The 15,486-nt window shown below is 40.3% G+C and overlaps 1 long non-coding RNA gene across 2 annotated transcripts in view; it reads right to left on the reverse strand.

Moving 5' to 3' along the window:
- Window positions 1-15,486, reverse strand: part of LOC112548343 — a 76,732-nt gene that overhangs the window by 28,636 nt on the left and 32,610 nt on the right. The window contains exons 1-2 of one of the 2 annotated variants that reach the window (XR_003092136.1): window positions 6,287-7,973; window positions 1,599-1,694 (exon numbers count right to left, since the gene is read on the reverse strand). This is a non-coding gene — a long non-coding RNA (uncharacterized LOC112548343). Of the gene's footprint in view, window positions 1-1,598; window positions 1,695-6,286; window positions 7,974-15,486 lie in introns of those variants that run through there. The other variant, XR_003092137.1, reaches the window with a different exon arrangement.

Genomic DNA, 15,486 nt, shown 5'->3' on the forward strand with positions numbered 1-15,486 from the left:
ACCAGTGCTGAAGAGAGGGGAAGAATCGCATCCCTTGATCTGCTGGCAACACTACTACCAATGCAGCCCAGTATGCCGTGAGCCTTCTTTACAACAAGAGCCCACTGTTGGCTCATATTCAGCTTATTGACCATTGTAACCCCCAGGTCCTTTTCTGCAGAGCTGCTGCCCAGCCATTCAGTCCTCAGCCTGTCAGCGCATGGGATTGTTCTGTCCTAAGTGCAGGACTTTGCGCTTATCTTTATTGAACCTCATGAGCTTTCTTCTGTTCCAGTCCTCCAATTTGTCTAGGTCAGGGGTTTTCAACCTTTTTTAATAAGTGTGCTCCAGGGGTGGGGGGGCAGCAAGCAACTGAACACCAAGCGGAGGGGAGAGGGGCAGGGTGGGCAAGCAGCCAGATGCAGAGCTGGGGAGTGGCGAGTGGTGGAGCGGTGGCAGTGCAGTATCTGTGTGGCCCTGCTCCCATGAGGCAGCGGTGCAGGGTGGCACTATTCCATCCTCATCCACCCCTGCGTACCCCTGGGACCTTCCAAAGTACCCTCAGGGGTATGCATACCCCTGGTTGAAACCCCTTGTCTAGGTCACTCTGAATCCTAACCCTACCCTCCAGTGTATCTATTACTCCCCCATCTTGGTGTCATTTGCAAACTTGCTAAGAGTGCATTCTATCCCATCTTCCAGGTCACTGATGGAAGATACTGAACAAAACAGGCCCCAGGACCAAACCCTGGAGCACTCCACTTGATACTGGCTGCCAACTAGACATTGAGCCACTGACTACTACCCTCTGAGCACAATGCCCCCTGCTAGTTTTCGATCCATCTTACAGACCACTCATCCATTCCATACTTCCTTAGTTTGCCTGAGAGAATGTTATGGAAGATTGTATCAAAAGCCTTGCTAAAGTCAAGGTATATCACATCCACTGGTCTCCCCACATTCACAGAGCCAGTCATCTTATCATAGAAGTCCACCAGGTTGGTCAGGCATGACTTGCCCTTGGTGAATCCATGTTGATTGTTCCTAATCAACTTGTTCTCCTCCAAGTGCTTAGAAATGGATTTTTTGAGAACCTGCTCCATGATTTTTCCAGGGGCTGAGGTGAGGCTCAGGTCTGTCGGAGCTACAACTGAGATCTGTAGTTCCCTGGATCCTCCCTTTTCCATTTCTTAAATATGGGCACTATATTCGCCCTTTTCCAACTGCCTGGGAATCCTAATGTGCAGTAGTGTTGCGTGGCAGGAAGCATGACACGACACTACTGTGCAGTAGTCATGAGCCACTGTGCAGTTAGCATCATGAAAAGTTGTTCCACAGCACAACTGCGCAGTAACTCTGATTACTGCGCAGTCAGCGTCTCTCAGACGCGACCACTGTGTATGCTATACAAACATTTCATAATTAAATCTGTAAAAATCATGCATTTTTCTAATGGATTCTGCTGTAAAGTTAAACCATACATACATGAAAAACTTTCCTCTCAAATTATAGTCTTCCCATACTCGATTAGTTATAAGTGTCTCAAATGGTTAAACAAAAATGATTACTTCAGTTGGGACTTAAAACAAAAAGACATTCTTAGTTTATTTCTTTCTTACCATTGTAGGTTATCCTTGGCTTCGTCAAACACATCACAAGATGCAAATCCATTTCATCTGATGATACAAACTTTGAACATACAGGGCACTTGAATCCTATAAAAAATAAACATATATATGCATATCTCAATTGATCAGGGAGACTAAAATTCTATATTTGTTCTAAAGCCAATTATTTTTAAATGCATTAAAAACAAAGCGGCAGCTTTTCTGGAATGAATATCTCTGATGCTTACTCATCTCTGTTTGAACCCACGTTCAAACAGAACACCCTTTTTGGAGAACAGTTTTGTGCTCAGCAACCCTAATATACAATTTCCATGAATCCATACATCTCTTTTCTGGGCAATAACAGGTGGGTACAAGTCACTGAAGACACAAAGTTATAGCTTCAAAAAAATTAAATCCCATGTCAAAATCAGACCCAAATTGTATATAATTCTTATCTCCTCCGCACACTGCCACCCCTGGCATGGTAATGGCAGCTGTTGAATTCTTTCTGGACCACACAATTAAACATTTCCAAAAAAAAAATTTTTTTTAAATGACAGGCAGTAGGGAACATCTTATCCTACAGGAGCTGCAAAGAAAATTAAAAAGCTAGAAAGAATGCAGTCACTAAAATCTGACCCTGGACAAGAGCTCCAAGGTAAACTTCATGTTTACAAAGAATGCCATGGAACCAAGGAACATATAAGGACCCCCGTTTTACGTTTCATTCACTAAACTTCTTCAGCAGTAGAGAATCCCTTAACACCCTGGGTTTCTATTAACTCAAAGGTGTCATCTCATCTACTAATGCACTAGCATTGCTTCCTCTTGCACTGCATTTTTTTCTACTCCTCTCATTGAAGTACTAACTGGGCATAACCCTGCTTAGTTTGTGAGGTCACAGCCTGAGGTGATACAAAGAAAAGGATAATGAGAGAGTCTGGACTTGGATGTATCTGCATAATATGCATGACACTGCTTAGTTCTGTCATTTCTGTGATTGCTAGTAGCCTTCCAGTTAAAAGACAAGTCTGGCTGGACAAGTTTTTTTATCCACACCTAAAAGGTTCAAGAGGCAGATTGGTTTTTGCTCTACAGAGCAGTTTATGCATCATGGGGTGCATCTACACATGCAATTAAGGCAAAGAAATAAACTCTGGTTCATGATGGAATTATTGCTCCTGGGCTGGCAAGAGGAGGGGGGAAAAACATGGTGGAAAAAGCCCTGTGTCATACCTTCACATACAAGGAAACCGCCTGAAATACTTTGTCTATCTTTGATCTGCTGCTAAAAGCAGCATGTGCTCAGTAATGGGAATATATAATACTATATAATATATATTAATTTATATCTATAATGTTAATAATTATAATTACTATTATGACGTTGATTAAATGCAGCAGCCAACACGTGACCTATATGGGCAAACATGCTGATAGGAACCATGTATGTGTCCATGTGCACACACGGGCGCAGCTCAAAAAAAGAAAAAAAAAGCTGGGCAGGTATTCCCTCCACAGGGAACTGGCCTGGTATTGTACTAGCACGTGGATCCTTTGCATAGAGGAGGGGGCGTATATCTGGAGTACACACACATACTGAGCAGGGATGAACTGTCAGGTCACCATGGCTTGAAATGGTGTTGACTCTGATGAGACCCAGCCCAGCGAACTATGTGGTAAATCATGAGCCTTTTGGCTTTGGACTAATACGATGCAAATTGTATTCTCTCTAAGTAGGTACAAAAGTGCTGCTTAAAAGTTTGTTCATGAAGTACCTGTGCTAAAACTTGCAGCAGTCTCAAAAGAAATAAAATGCATCAATTCTGAATGAATTAAGTCTATGGGTACTATATAAAAATTGCTATAGTATAGACAGAATCTAATTTCAATATACAGAATAATATATACATTTATATTTATAATGCTAATAATTATATAATGTGAATATATAAATATATATTACTGGTTTTTGGTTGTAGCTGTGTTGTCCTAAGGCAGGGGTGGGCAAAATACAGCCCCCAGGTTGGACACAGCCCACCAGGCCATTCTATCCAGCCCGCAGGGCCCCTAAAAAATTTAGAAAATTAATATTTATTTGCCCCTGGCTCCCAGGCCGGCTCCTGCTGAGCCCCACAGTACAGCCATGCAGCCAGGAGCCGGCAGGTGGATGGGCAAGCGGGGGCAGGGGCAGTGGAAGCAAGGGGGAGCACAGGGCCTCTGCTGGTGTCCCGGGGTCAGCACCAGCGGGGTTCAGAGCAGGGCAGCAGGAGCACGGGGTGTGGGCTGACAGTGGTCTGTGGAGCTGGGCTGGGCTGCACCAGCAGGGAGAATGGGGAGCTGACCTGGCTGACCTCGCTGCTGCCAGGCAGTGTTTGATGCAGCCACCCACCCAGAGCCTACGCCATGCTAGGCTGTGGTGTGGCTGCTTCACTGCCACCTCTGTGCTGCCCTACGTGGCAGCAGTGGCTATGTGGAGCCACAGGGCGATTGTGCCTGAAAGCTTGCTAAAAACTTATTTCCAACTACTCAGTTAGTCTATAGAGGAGTAAGACTTTATTTTGAGCAATTATGCAATTGCCTCTATATACATTACTCAAAAAATAAAACCAGGACAACCATTTTTCTTAAGTAAAATTAAAATATTATAGATATTTTTAATATACATGTTTTTATCTATAATTTGTTATCTTCTGAAAGATTGTGTGTATGCAACAGCTCACCAAAACTCATTAAGTGGCCCGCCAGCCAAAATTATTGCCCACCCTGCTTTAACTATACATACACCAGGGGCCTAAATCTAGGTCTCTGCTGTCAGAGGACCATTTAGTAATTACCTTCATTAAGCGAATTAAGATCTATCACAACAGTATTTAGGTATTTTGCCCTTATTACTACCATTAGAAAACTTTTCCAGAACATCACTATTTCCATTACTAGGCCCAGCCAGCTTGTGGACAATTTATACCCATTTGTTCTTGGGCCAACCTTACCCTTTAACTAAAACAGCTCTTCTTCCTCTCTGGCACCTATCCATCTCCCCCTGCCACCTCCCCCCACCATATTTATGTAGAGCAATAAAATCCCAGATTTTAAAAGAACATGTTTAAAAATAAACACGTAACATCTCTTAAATTTTCTTTTGCAAAATTATCTTTGCTGCATGATTTATATATATGTACTGAGCCCATTTCTTCAGTTCTTAGTCAAGTTGAAATCATTTTTTTCTGTAGAACATGCGTCTTTCTCCCAGATTTTTCTGCCATCAAACTCTTCCAATTTCAAATGCAAGTACAATAGCTGTTAATCAACCCACCAGCCACTAATTTTTTCCCTCCCTCACCACATTTTTTCTCTTTAAAAATCTGAATAACTAAATCCTAATAACATTTGCTATCCATTTTTGCCCTAAAATCCCATCCTGTATGCCCTGCTATTTAACAGTAACTTCCTTGGGCCGAAATTGATCTCCTTCAAAATATTCTATCCCTATTTCCCTCTTATTTTCATGGATGTGAAAAAGACATCTCTCTCTTTCTACTATGCATTTTATTCTGTCATCATGTCCCCCTCTGGAGAAACTTGTATTAACTTCTTTCCCAGTAAAATTCCAAAAGTGATTCTTTGCACCTCTCTGATTACAACTTCCCAAAACCATTCCTTAAGCTTCACGCCTCACCTTCTGGACACTGACAACTTATTGTTAGTGTTAACCATTAGCAGCATTTTTAGAAGGAAAATGACCAAATACAGATCATCTTCATTAGTTTACAAAGAAAAGGATCATCATCATTATCAAGTCTTGAATACTCCATGGAGTTTTATACCAAATATTACTCTGGCAAAGTCTTCCTAATTTGGAGGGGTTTAGTACCACTGGAATTTAATTTGACAGATCCTACAGCATGTATTTTAGACAGGTCTTTACTGCAATTTGTTTTCACCCACATTTTGACACTTACTGAACAATTAAGGATAAGACATAAGTTCAGAAGCAGATGAGTTTTAGAATGCCCTTTTAATGATTCTACCAATGTTGGGCAAACAAAACTATCTGGGAAAGAGGCAACATAGCTGAAAAAAGGACAAAAATTGAATGTGAATAGTTAAGTGCTTAACTGTGAGTCTAACAATAACCAGAGTTGAAATAAAGTCTACAGAAGCCAAAACTATAATCAAATTAAAAAAAAAAAAAGAATTAGCCAAACTTAAGCTGCTCTAGGGATGGAATCTCATGTAGAAAACGTGTTTTACCCTATGAATGCAGGTAATGCGGGGTTTGACCAAGGATGGATTGCTCTAAAAATGCCCTGCTTCTTATAGTCTTCGTATAAAGAAACAGTTATTTGCCACCGTCAGAGAAAGGTGTTTGGGCTATACATCATGACTCAACGTGGCAGATCTTATGTTCTTGGTGCTCAGTCTGCTGGAGCAGAGGACAGAAACTAGAGAGAGTATGAAAAACTTTGAGCTAGTACTCCACCCACCCCTTCCTGTTTTTCAGAGAAGAGAACAAGGCAGGAAAAAGTAGCTGAGGAGATTAAGAAGGGGTTCCTCACCAATATAGCTGCTGCTTCTTGCTGCATAGGGGGAAAACAAACAAAGAAAAACCCCACCAAAAAGTTCACTGTTTTTGCAAGCTATGTTTGGAATGAGACTAAACTCCTGAAAATTTTTTAAAAGATACAAATTCTTACATGAATAGATTCTGCAACAAAAATTGTGTTCTGCCACCTTCCCTCAGTTCGAAGGCAGTCCTTCCATGACTCACAAGTTATTAATAACTCTTCTGCAAGAACAAAAGCTCTGTTAGTGCTATTGCACAGCAAACCCAACAATAACATGTATTATCAATGTTTGCTTTATCACCACCTCAAAGAAAGATTCCGATAACCTTAAGAAAGTTTCACATAAAACCTAAGTAATTGCCAACGAAGCAATGAAATACAAGTTCAAATAGGCTTGGCCTTCAAATGACTTTCTATACTACATTTCTTTGGCTGCTAACAGACATCCACTTAAAGGTGCAATGGGATCTGATATCCAATCCCAACCACTGATATCCAATCCCAACCTTCTGCCATGCCATACACAGGGGGACCACACCAAGACTGGTCCCAGACCCAGCCAAAGAAAACAAAAAAAAACAAATCAGCTGATTGTTGGCTGATGGGGACCGCACCAGGGTTGTGGGACACCTTGGTGTAATCCTAACCTTGCCACACATTCAATTTAAGACTCATCTGAAACCAGGCACAGAAATATTACACATTTTATATATTATTTCTGTGCTATCCTTAATTCCCTAAATACCTGGCCAGATTACTATTTAAGATATCAGACTAATTGTGTCCTAAGTGTAACGACTGCCAGGAGCTATACATAAATAGTGTAAATGGAGATACACTGGGGCAACAAAGATGAAGTGACAATCTCTTGCAGCTGTGCTAAACAAATGCATTGTTAGCAATGATTATAGCTTTTCTGTAGTAATGATATCCTTAGAATCTCAGTTAAAACTGAGTTTCAGAAAGACACAATAGTCGTTTTAAATAAAGCTAAATGCTAAGCACTACACACCTCTAAGAAGATTAAAAAAAAATGTTAAACCATTAAGAATATTATCTAAGCACATATATGGTCACTACATGCCCACACAATATACCTATGAAGCAGGGAAATATTGCTTTTATATTAAGAGGAAAAGCAATATGACAAGTTTGGAGCTGCATGGCAGTTAGGTATTGAAGCCAGCTCACCAGAATACCAGTTGCAAGCTGTCATTCCTTCCAGTATCAGACCCTCCCACCACTGTGTGAGATCCCAAGTAAAAGCCAAGAGAGGTGCCGCCCACTGCTTTTTTCCACCTCGGGAAGGAATTAATTCTGCACCTTAGAAAATAGGACCAACTTGATCCAATACATACCTCATTCTAGTGAAAATAATCAACCGTGTAAACAAGGTACTCACAAGTCTGGAAAAAATACAAAGCCAAGAGCAAAGAGGCAGACCAACAACAGAAAGCAAACCCTTTACTGTAATACCTGTCTTGGTGCCAGACTGCTGTGCATGCCTCCACATTGTTTTGCCAACTTCACCCCTCTGGCAGCATCCTTCTGGTTCTACCAAACTTTTGCTGCCAATTCAATACCTTGGCTATGCACTATTAAATATGCTCCATATACGTTTTTTGGGGGTTTTGTTTTGTTTTTTTAAATAATAGGATCTGCCATCTACAAAGTCTTTAAGTGTAACTTTACTCAGAAATATTGGACCCCTATGTGTTTGCTAACATTGTAGCCTTTATTGTGGAATACCTATTTTTGTGGGGGTAAACAAGGCAAAAGACGCAATGAAATTATGTTCAGATAGCACCATGATAGGTGCCACAGAACATGTACATTGTAATACTAAGAGAAATACTAAAGAAATACAAGACCTCTGCAACATGGATTTGCATGTTCAATTACTGTTTAATACTGATCAAGGGTAATCCATGAACAAGCCCAGGATGACAGAGAGTATGATGGCTCAACCAGGACAAAGTAAATCTCATCCTGAAGGAAATATCAGCAAGAACATCACAGAATTCAGGCCATTATAGAAGGATTCATATATCATTTCAAGTTAAATAGGTGACCTATTCCACTATAGGGCTTTTCTACCCATCTGATATTACTACACCTTTGCTTAAGTTTAGAAAATCGTTGCAGATGGTTTACTGGTTATTCTTGTAATATTTTTGATAAAAAGTCTGAAAGATGGCTACAGAAAGACAATACTTGTGCATGGCACAAACAACCTGGAAGCTTCTTACTTATTATAGAAAACAACAGATTTTCAAAAATATCAAAGACAAATGAGGTCTGTGTCAAGATATGAATTACTACAGAAGGGTAGAAATTAAAGGAACATTAAGAGGAAATCTAGTCCTGTCCATTCCACCCCCAGGGTATCTATCTATACCACACCTGAACATTTTTATTTGTTTTTAAAAACCTTAAGGTGAAGGATATTCTGCAACCACTGCCTAATACACTGCTAAACTACCCAGACAGTTAGAAAGCATTTCCTAGTATCAAGCTTAAATGTACAAAGTAGGTTGATTTCTTCTTGTCCTACCCCTAGTAGACATGGTGAGCAAGCAATTACTGTCCTCTTCATGATGATGTCTTTTTGCACTGGAATACTTATCTGTCCTCAGTCTTCTCTTTTCCAGACAAAACTAACTATTCCTTCAGCTCTTTCCCATTTGCCCTATGCCCTATTGTCTAAATTTGTAACTATTTTTATTGCTCTCGCCCGTTATCTCTGTAACATCTATTTCTCTCTTCATGGAACTGTGTTTAGTTCCAGGCACCATCTCACATGGAGTCCTCACAAGTTCTACACAGAGCCGAGGCATTACCTTTTATATCTTAGATGTTATTCCTGTTAATGCATCTTAGAAGTGCTTTCTAAAAAAATAGCACCACATTATTAATATTCAGTTTGTCAACCACTATCATCTTCAAGACTGTCTGCAGTACTGCTGCCAAGGCAGTTATTCCCCATTTTGTATATATGCAACTGACTTTTTCTTCCTAAACATAGTACTTGCACTTTTCTAACCGATTTTCAGCTTGTTGGTTTTAGACCCATTTCTTCAATTTATAAAGGTCGCTTTCAATTCTGTTTCTGTTCTCCGCAACATGCTTGCCAGCTCTCTTAACTTGTCGTCATTTAGAAATTTTATAAGTATTACCTCTATTCCATCTTCCAAAGTGTTGAAGAAAATCCTGAACAGACCTCAAATCAGGGCAGACCCATGTGAGGCCAACCTGAAATGGTTTTAGTGTTAACAGAGAACTACTGATAATTACTTTGACTGAAGCTTGTTAAACATTCGTGCACCCACTTTCAGGATAATATCAGCTGAACCAATTTTCCCTCCTTTACTAATAAGCAAGAAGTTACACAGGACAGTGTCAGAAACCTCACAAAAATCTACTATTCCATTAGGTCAGTTATGATATCAAAGAAATTTGACTAGTTTGGCAGGATTTGTTCTTCAAAAATTCAGACTGGCTCTCTTTACCCTTTTCATGCTTATCAATTTATCAATAATTTGTTCCATTATCTTACCAGGCATAGAAGTTAGACTGACAGGTATAAGTCCCCAGATCTTCCTTCCCCACTTTGTAAAGATAGGTATTTTTTACATTCTCGAGTCATCTGGAATCTCACTTCTCCACAGGTTTGCGAAGAGATCAATAATGGTTCAGAGACTCCCTTCAGCTACCTCCTTAAAATACTTCAATCAGGCCTTCCCAACTTAAAACACATCTAACTGTTTAAAATGTTATTTCAAATACAGAGTGGGCTACTGATTACAGATAGGGCTGGGACCTAAAAAGATGAAAGGAATTCATTCCAATTCTGGGTGAGTCAGACCATTATCTTGGGCGAGTCATTTGGCTTCAACAACCCCATCAACTACTTCATAAAATTAAACAAAAAGTTGGTTTTCAGTGAAAAGTTACATGCTGTATTAGAACTATTTGACTAAATTGCCTCATGAAACTGAATAGTACAAATAAAAGGTGAGGGTATTTATTTGTCCCCATACACAAGTACAGAAATGTGGCTTCAGAACTGCATTTGGGGAAACGTATCCTTTTAGCATGCACATACATGCAGAGTTCTTTACTAAACCTAACTTTCAGACTACCAGAGTAGATATGATGCTGTCTAAATTAAATTCCAAAATACACAAAATCGAGTTTGTAGACCTTCTTTAAAAGTTCACAAAGGATTAAACAAATGTTATTGTGGCCCCATGGGGGCAAGACACAGCCTTGCCATTAGCTTAAGCTACATGGAAAAAAGTAGGGGAAAAGAGAATACATTAGCTCTACACTGACTAGAGGCCTCTTCCACACTGGACAAAGGCCCAGGAAGGAGGTACTGATCATCTTTTGCTCCTTTCATATCCCTAGTCCAAAAGAACGGAACATCAGATAAAAAGACGCTTAATGATTAAATAGATGGAAGGAAATCATCTCCCTAGTTTCCCAAAGAGAAAGAGAAAAATAACAGAAGCTATGGAAAATTCTGCCAAGGCTCCCCAGAACTACAATATGAATCGGTGATATTTACCCTTCCATTCCATAGCACTGTGATTGTGTGTCCATATTCTAGGTTTTCCCCTTTTATTTGGTGCCCCCCTAAAAGAGAAATTAAACAAATTCTTTGCTGACCACCCGATCAGGCCCTCAACCTTTGGCAGCATAAAGGGGCCTGACAACTGTCTTAAGAGAAGTATCCCTGGAATCCTACAATGAGGCAATCCCATACTGGTACACAGTCTACATGTGCAATTAACGTTCCTGAATTTTCTTCACAGAAAATTCATGCTCATTAAAGCACTCCGGTGCACACGTCTACATGTGCGCTCCTGTCAAGAGCAAATTGCACTCAATAGGATCAACCCAGCTGCTCCTGCTCTGCTCTGTCTCCCTATAGCAGCCAAGAGAACCTCCAGGCTTCCCCAGGGGCTGTCAGGGGACACGGGCTGGTCCCGATCCCCACGTGGCCAGGAGAGCCGTCCCCGCTGGTCAGGGACACTGCCTGCCAGCCACATTGGGATCCTGATCCCCACATGGCTGGCAGGCAGCATCCTACCAAGCCAGAACAGCTCCCCCTGCAGCCCCCTGCTGGCTAGGCTAACCAGGAGCAATTTGGCTCCTGGTCAGTGTCTACACATGCGCTACTGCACGGTAGCTAGTGTGCTGTTAATTTAGTACCTGTATTTATTGGTACCAGCAAAACAGTGCATTAGCCTAATTTACTGCGTAGTGAAACCCACACATGTGTAGACACTGATGCTTTAGTGCTCATTAGTCTAATGCACAGTAAAGCATCTCATGCAGACACACCCAGTTTGATAAACATTACCTTCTCTCTTAAGGCATGAGATTAAGCAAGGACACATTCAGACAGCAGATGCTGCTTTAGGTTTCTACCAGACAGTCTGACCCTAGGATCAGTGGAAGGGAAATATGGCTTAGATCTACCTTTGGTTTGCACCATGCTCCACTCCAAACCACATCCACATAGAATGTGCCAAATATAAAAGTCTGGTGTAATTAAAGATTAAGCCTTCTAACCACAGCCTTGTATCCTGCAGTCCCTTATCTTAAATACCCATATCAGTCAAGAGAAAAGGAAAAGTTATAGAGAAGTCATCTTTAACATTCCTAGATAAAAACAAGTTTTAAATAAAACCAGAGAAAGCTATGAAGTCAATTACTAAAGGTAACAAGTTTTCCTAAGTAATCACACCTGTGAAAAGAAAATAGAACTTCTATTACTTTAACTACCTGAAGTCTCCTCACTTCATTAGTTGGCAAAAGTGAAGTTTTTAGTAATGCCCACTGAAAAGCAGCATAATAGTAGACAGTAAAAAAGAAAAAAGTAGAAAAAAATTTTTTTTTAATAAACAATATTATATCAGCTAGCTAACATCAGTCACATCTCCATATGACCTGCCTCTCAAACTACTTTCCTAAAGATTTTCATTGACAGTTTCACATTTTTGGAAGCTGAGAAAGAGCAAAAACAACTACTGAAGAATAAAAAAGGAATGCCAAAATAAACACCCATCCCTCCAGGGGAAAGTTGCATGTGGGAAAAACCTGGAAAGTTATTTATTTTTTTCCATCTTTATCCAAAAGATAGGAGAGCAGCTTTGACAAAAAATATTTGGGCTTTCTATGACCCACTATGGAAAAAAAAAACAAAACACTCAAAGACCCTTCCTTTCTCAACTCAAAAAAATATTTAAAAAAAAGAGAAGACTGCTTTTAATGCAGGTCAGCCTATAAGGTTACCCATGTTCTATTCATACAGATTGCCTCGCCCCATAACTTTTTATATTGATATGGCTAATGATATTATAGCTGGGTTTGTTGTTGCTTCATCCTTAAACTTTCTTTTTGAATAACCATCCTTGTGCTTTTTGCATAACCCCTCAAATATAAGTCCACAGCACAAGCTTCTCATGGAAAAGATCAGCCTGTAGAATACATAGAACCAATTAAAAGACCAAATAAGAATCTGATACGGAGTTGGTTTTCTTGGTTTTTCTTTTTTTTAACTTAAAAACAAGACATTTCCTATTTGTAAGAAAATATTCATATCTGAATTATTTAATAAATTCTCACTCTATATGAAAATGTAGCACACTGAAAAATTGCTTGAAAAATCTGCTCACTCCTGTGTCTGTGACAAGTAGACATTTTTCCCTGAATGCCAACAACTTGCAAAGCCTGTGAATTTCCATTTTTTTAAATGTAGTGCATTGCTTCTACAATTGCACAGATTCACTTCCAAAACAAGATCTAAGGCAATGAAACCATTCCAGTACTACCATCTTCTTTCTTTTTCTTTTGGGGGGCAGGGAGGGGCAGAAGGTATACATTATTATTAAAGGAGAGGTATTGGAAGGGTACGATCCATCCCTTCAGCAGTGGTTTACTAAGTGACACCTTTGGACTGCAGAACCTACAGAAATTACTCCACTGCCCTAAAAGAAGGCTGTATGGATAGACAAGGTTCCTGTCACCCCCAAAAGAATCCTGTACACAAAGGTTGGGGGACAGCATTAAGTGGGTGTTCAGAACTCAGCTAGCAGGACATCATTCTTCAGGCCCAATTACTAGCAGAGGAGAGACAGGAAGACGCATGGCTTGGGGCACTATATGTTTTTTGGCCTGGTAAACAGGTGGTGGCTGCATAACTTGGAAAATTTGGAGATTTCCTGGAAATTAACTGGTGTTGTGACATACACATCTGATGAGTTGTGTTACGTGTTTTAGTTTCCCTTGCATTCAGCTTATTAGGTCTCTCCCACTTTTTAAAATTCCTGCAGTTCTAGCTCCCATTTTCACACCCTCAACTTTCACCTCTCTCTTCTTCTTTGGCTCCCCTTCTCATTAAATCTTTCCAGGTCCCTTGGAGCAAGAACATTTTCCTCTAAGCTCTAGAGAGGCCAAGGGATTTTTTCTTCATCTTCCTCTCCAGAGCACATCTTGGGAAGTAGGTGTTGTAACTTTACTCCTTTTTATAACTTGCTGAGAAAGATTTTTTGCCTTTTCTTCTTCCCACTGGCCTCTTCCTGCCAGTTCAGCTTTGCTCTGCTCTGCAATCATGCTCCCTTAGAAAGGATGACAGGAAGTTGTTGTCAAAGCATGCAACATTTAGACCAGTACCTGGAGCATAGATGACTGAGGCCCATCTAGTACAGGGATACCAAGTTTCTCCTGAGGAAACTGAAATATTGCACATATACCATGCTGGTTTTCAACCATCTTCCCATTTTAAACAACAAAACTATTTTCAACTGAATATACCTTCTCACATCAGGTTTTATTAATTATATTCATGCCAAATCCTTTTGGGAAGAGGACTAAACTCTAATATCCAAGACACTCTTTTTCTTCCCTATAGGAAATGATATATGACTATAGCCTCTGTACGGAAATCTCATTCCTCAGAGATATGTAACTTGAAAAAAATACAGCAATAGAAGATAAGTGGAGGAGCCAAAAGCTGAAATACAAGTTCTAGCATACCACTGCCAAGGTACAAAAAAGGCAATTATCTTTCATAATTACACTCTGTCTGAAACTATGCAGATGCCTCTAGATGTTCTGATGCTTCAGACTTTTGCATTTTTTAAATATATTTAACATTGTAAGTTGTGGTTCAGGTTGTACTTTACAAACAAGTTAAAGCCTATAAGTATTATCAATGGACACACGGTATTTAAAAGTGACTAAATTGTTTTGTTTTGGGGCATACCAACAACCTTATGTCAAAAATTATAGGAGGTTACAGGTGGATAAAATACTGTTTCAGGGCTGAAAATATTTTACGTATGTACAGTTCACGATGAGAGAGAAAGATCAATCTATTCTTATATTAAAAAGTAAACTTAAAATATGAGTCTTCCTGTGAAGTCAGTTCTCATTTTTAAAAAAATCCAAATTAAAGGTCACTGTCTTCTTATTTTACTTAAATTAAGAGGAGCGATGGGGGGCAGGAGGAAGACATGTCCAAAAGAAGATGAAAGAAAGTCCTAGTTTTATCTGAAAATATGCATATTTGTGTGTCTTGAAGACTAATGCTATGTAATGTGTTGTCCCACCTCTAGCCTGACCCAGGAGCCAGCTTCCTTATAAAGGCCAGTCAGCATTTAGCTCCAGTTTCCAGTCCATTTGTTTTACATGTGGAAAGCTTGTCCCCACAGCAAATAAAACAAGCAATATAAGCAAATGTGCAAATAATGAACAAAAGGAAAACTTCTGGTCTTTCCTCAAACCTAGAGGGAGAAACAAGCCAGGCTCTGTGCTTTTCCCTCAGTGTACCAGCCTGCTCTCTCCCTCAGCTACTCTCTCTGGGAGCTTTAACTTCCCTTAGGGCCATCCAATCACCCTTGTCAGCTGGTCCGGTGCTCCTAGGCAGCCAGGCAACTCCTTCTAACAGCCTGAAGCTAGGCTCCAGCCTCTCAGCCATGCCTCTTGTTATACATCCCCACCCCCCTCCCACGAGTGGAGACTGGGATGCACTCTTCCAATTTTTTTTAATCCCTCCCCCTTCTCAGGAGAAGTCTGTGTACAGAATTGCATGTACAGACACAGGGCAGTGGTGTATCAAAAAAAACCCTGAATGGCTGCAGGGACAGGTACCACTTTGTCCACCAGGGGCTGGCCTCCCACATAGCATTAAGCTATGTTAAAGGGGCATGGTCAGTGACCAAACAAAAATGGGCCCCCCTAGGAGGTAGTAGCAGAGGGCCTCAACTGTCCACTTAATTGCTAGACACTTCTTTTCTATCATGACATACTTCTCCTGT

This window comes from Alligator sinensis, unplaced genomic scaffold (assembly GCF_000455745.1).
Source record: "Alligator sinensis unplaced genomic scaffold, ASM45574v1 scaffold281_3, whole genome shotgun sequence".
Classification (NCBI taxonomy): domain Eukaryota; kingdom Metazoa; phylum Chordata; order Crocodylia; family Alligatoridae; genus Alligator; species Alligator sinensis.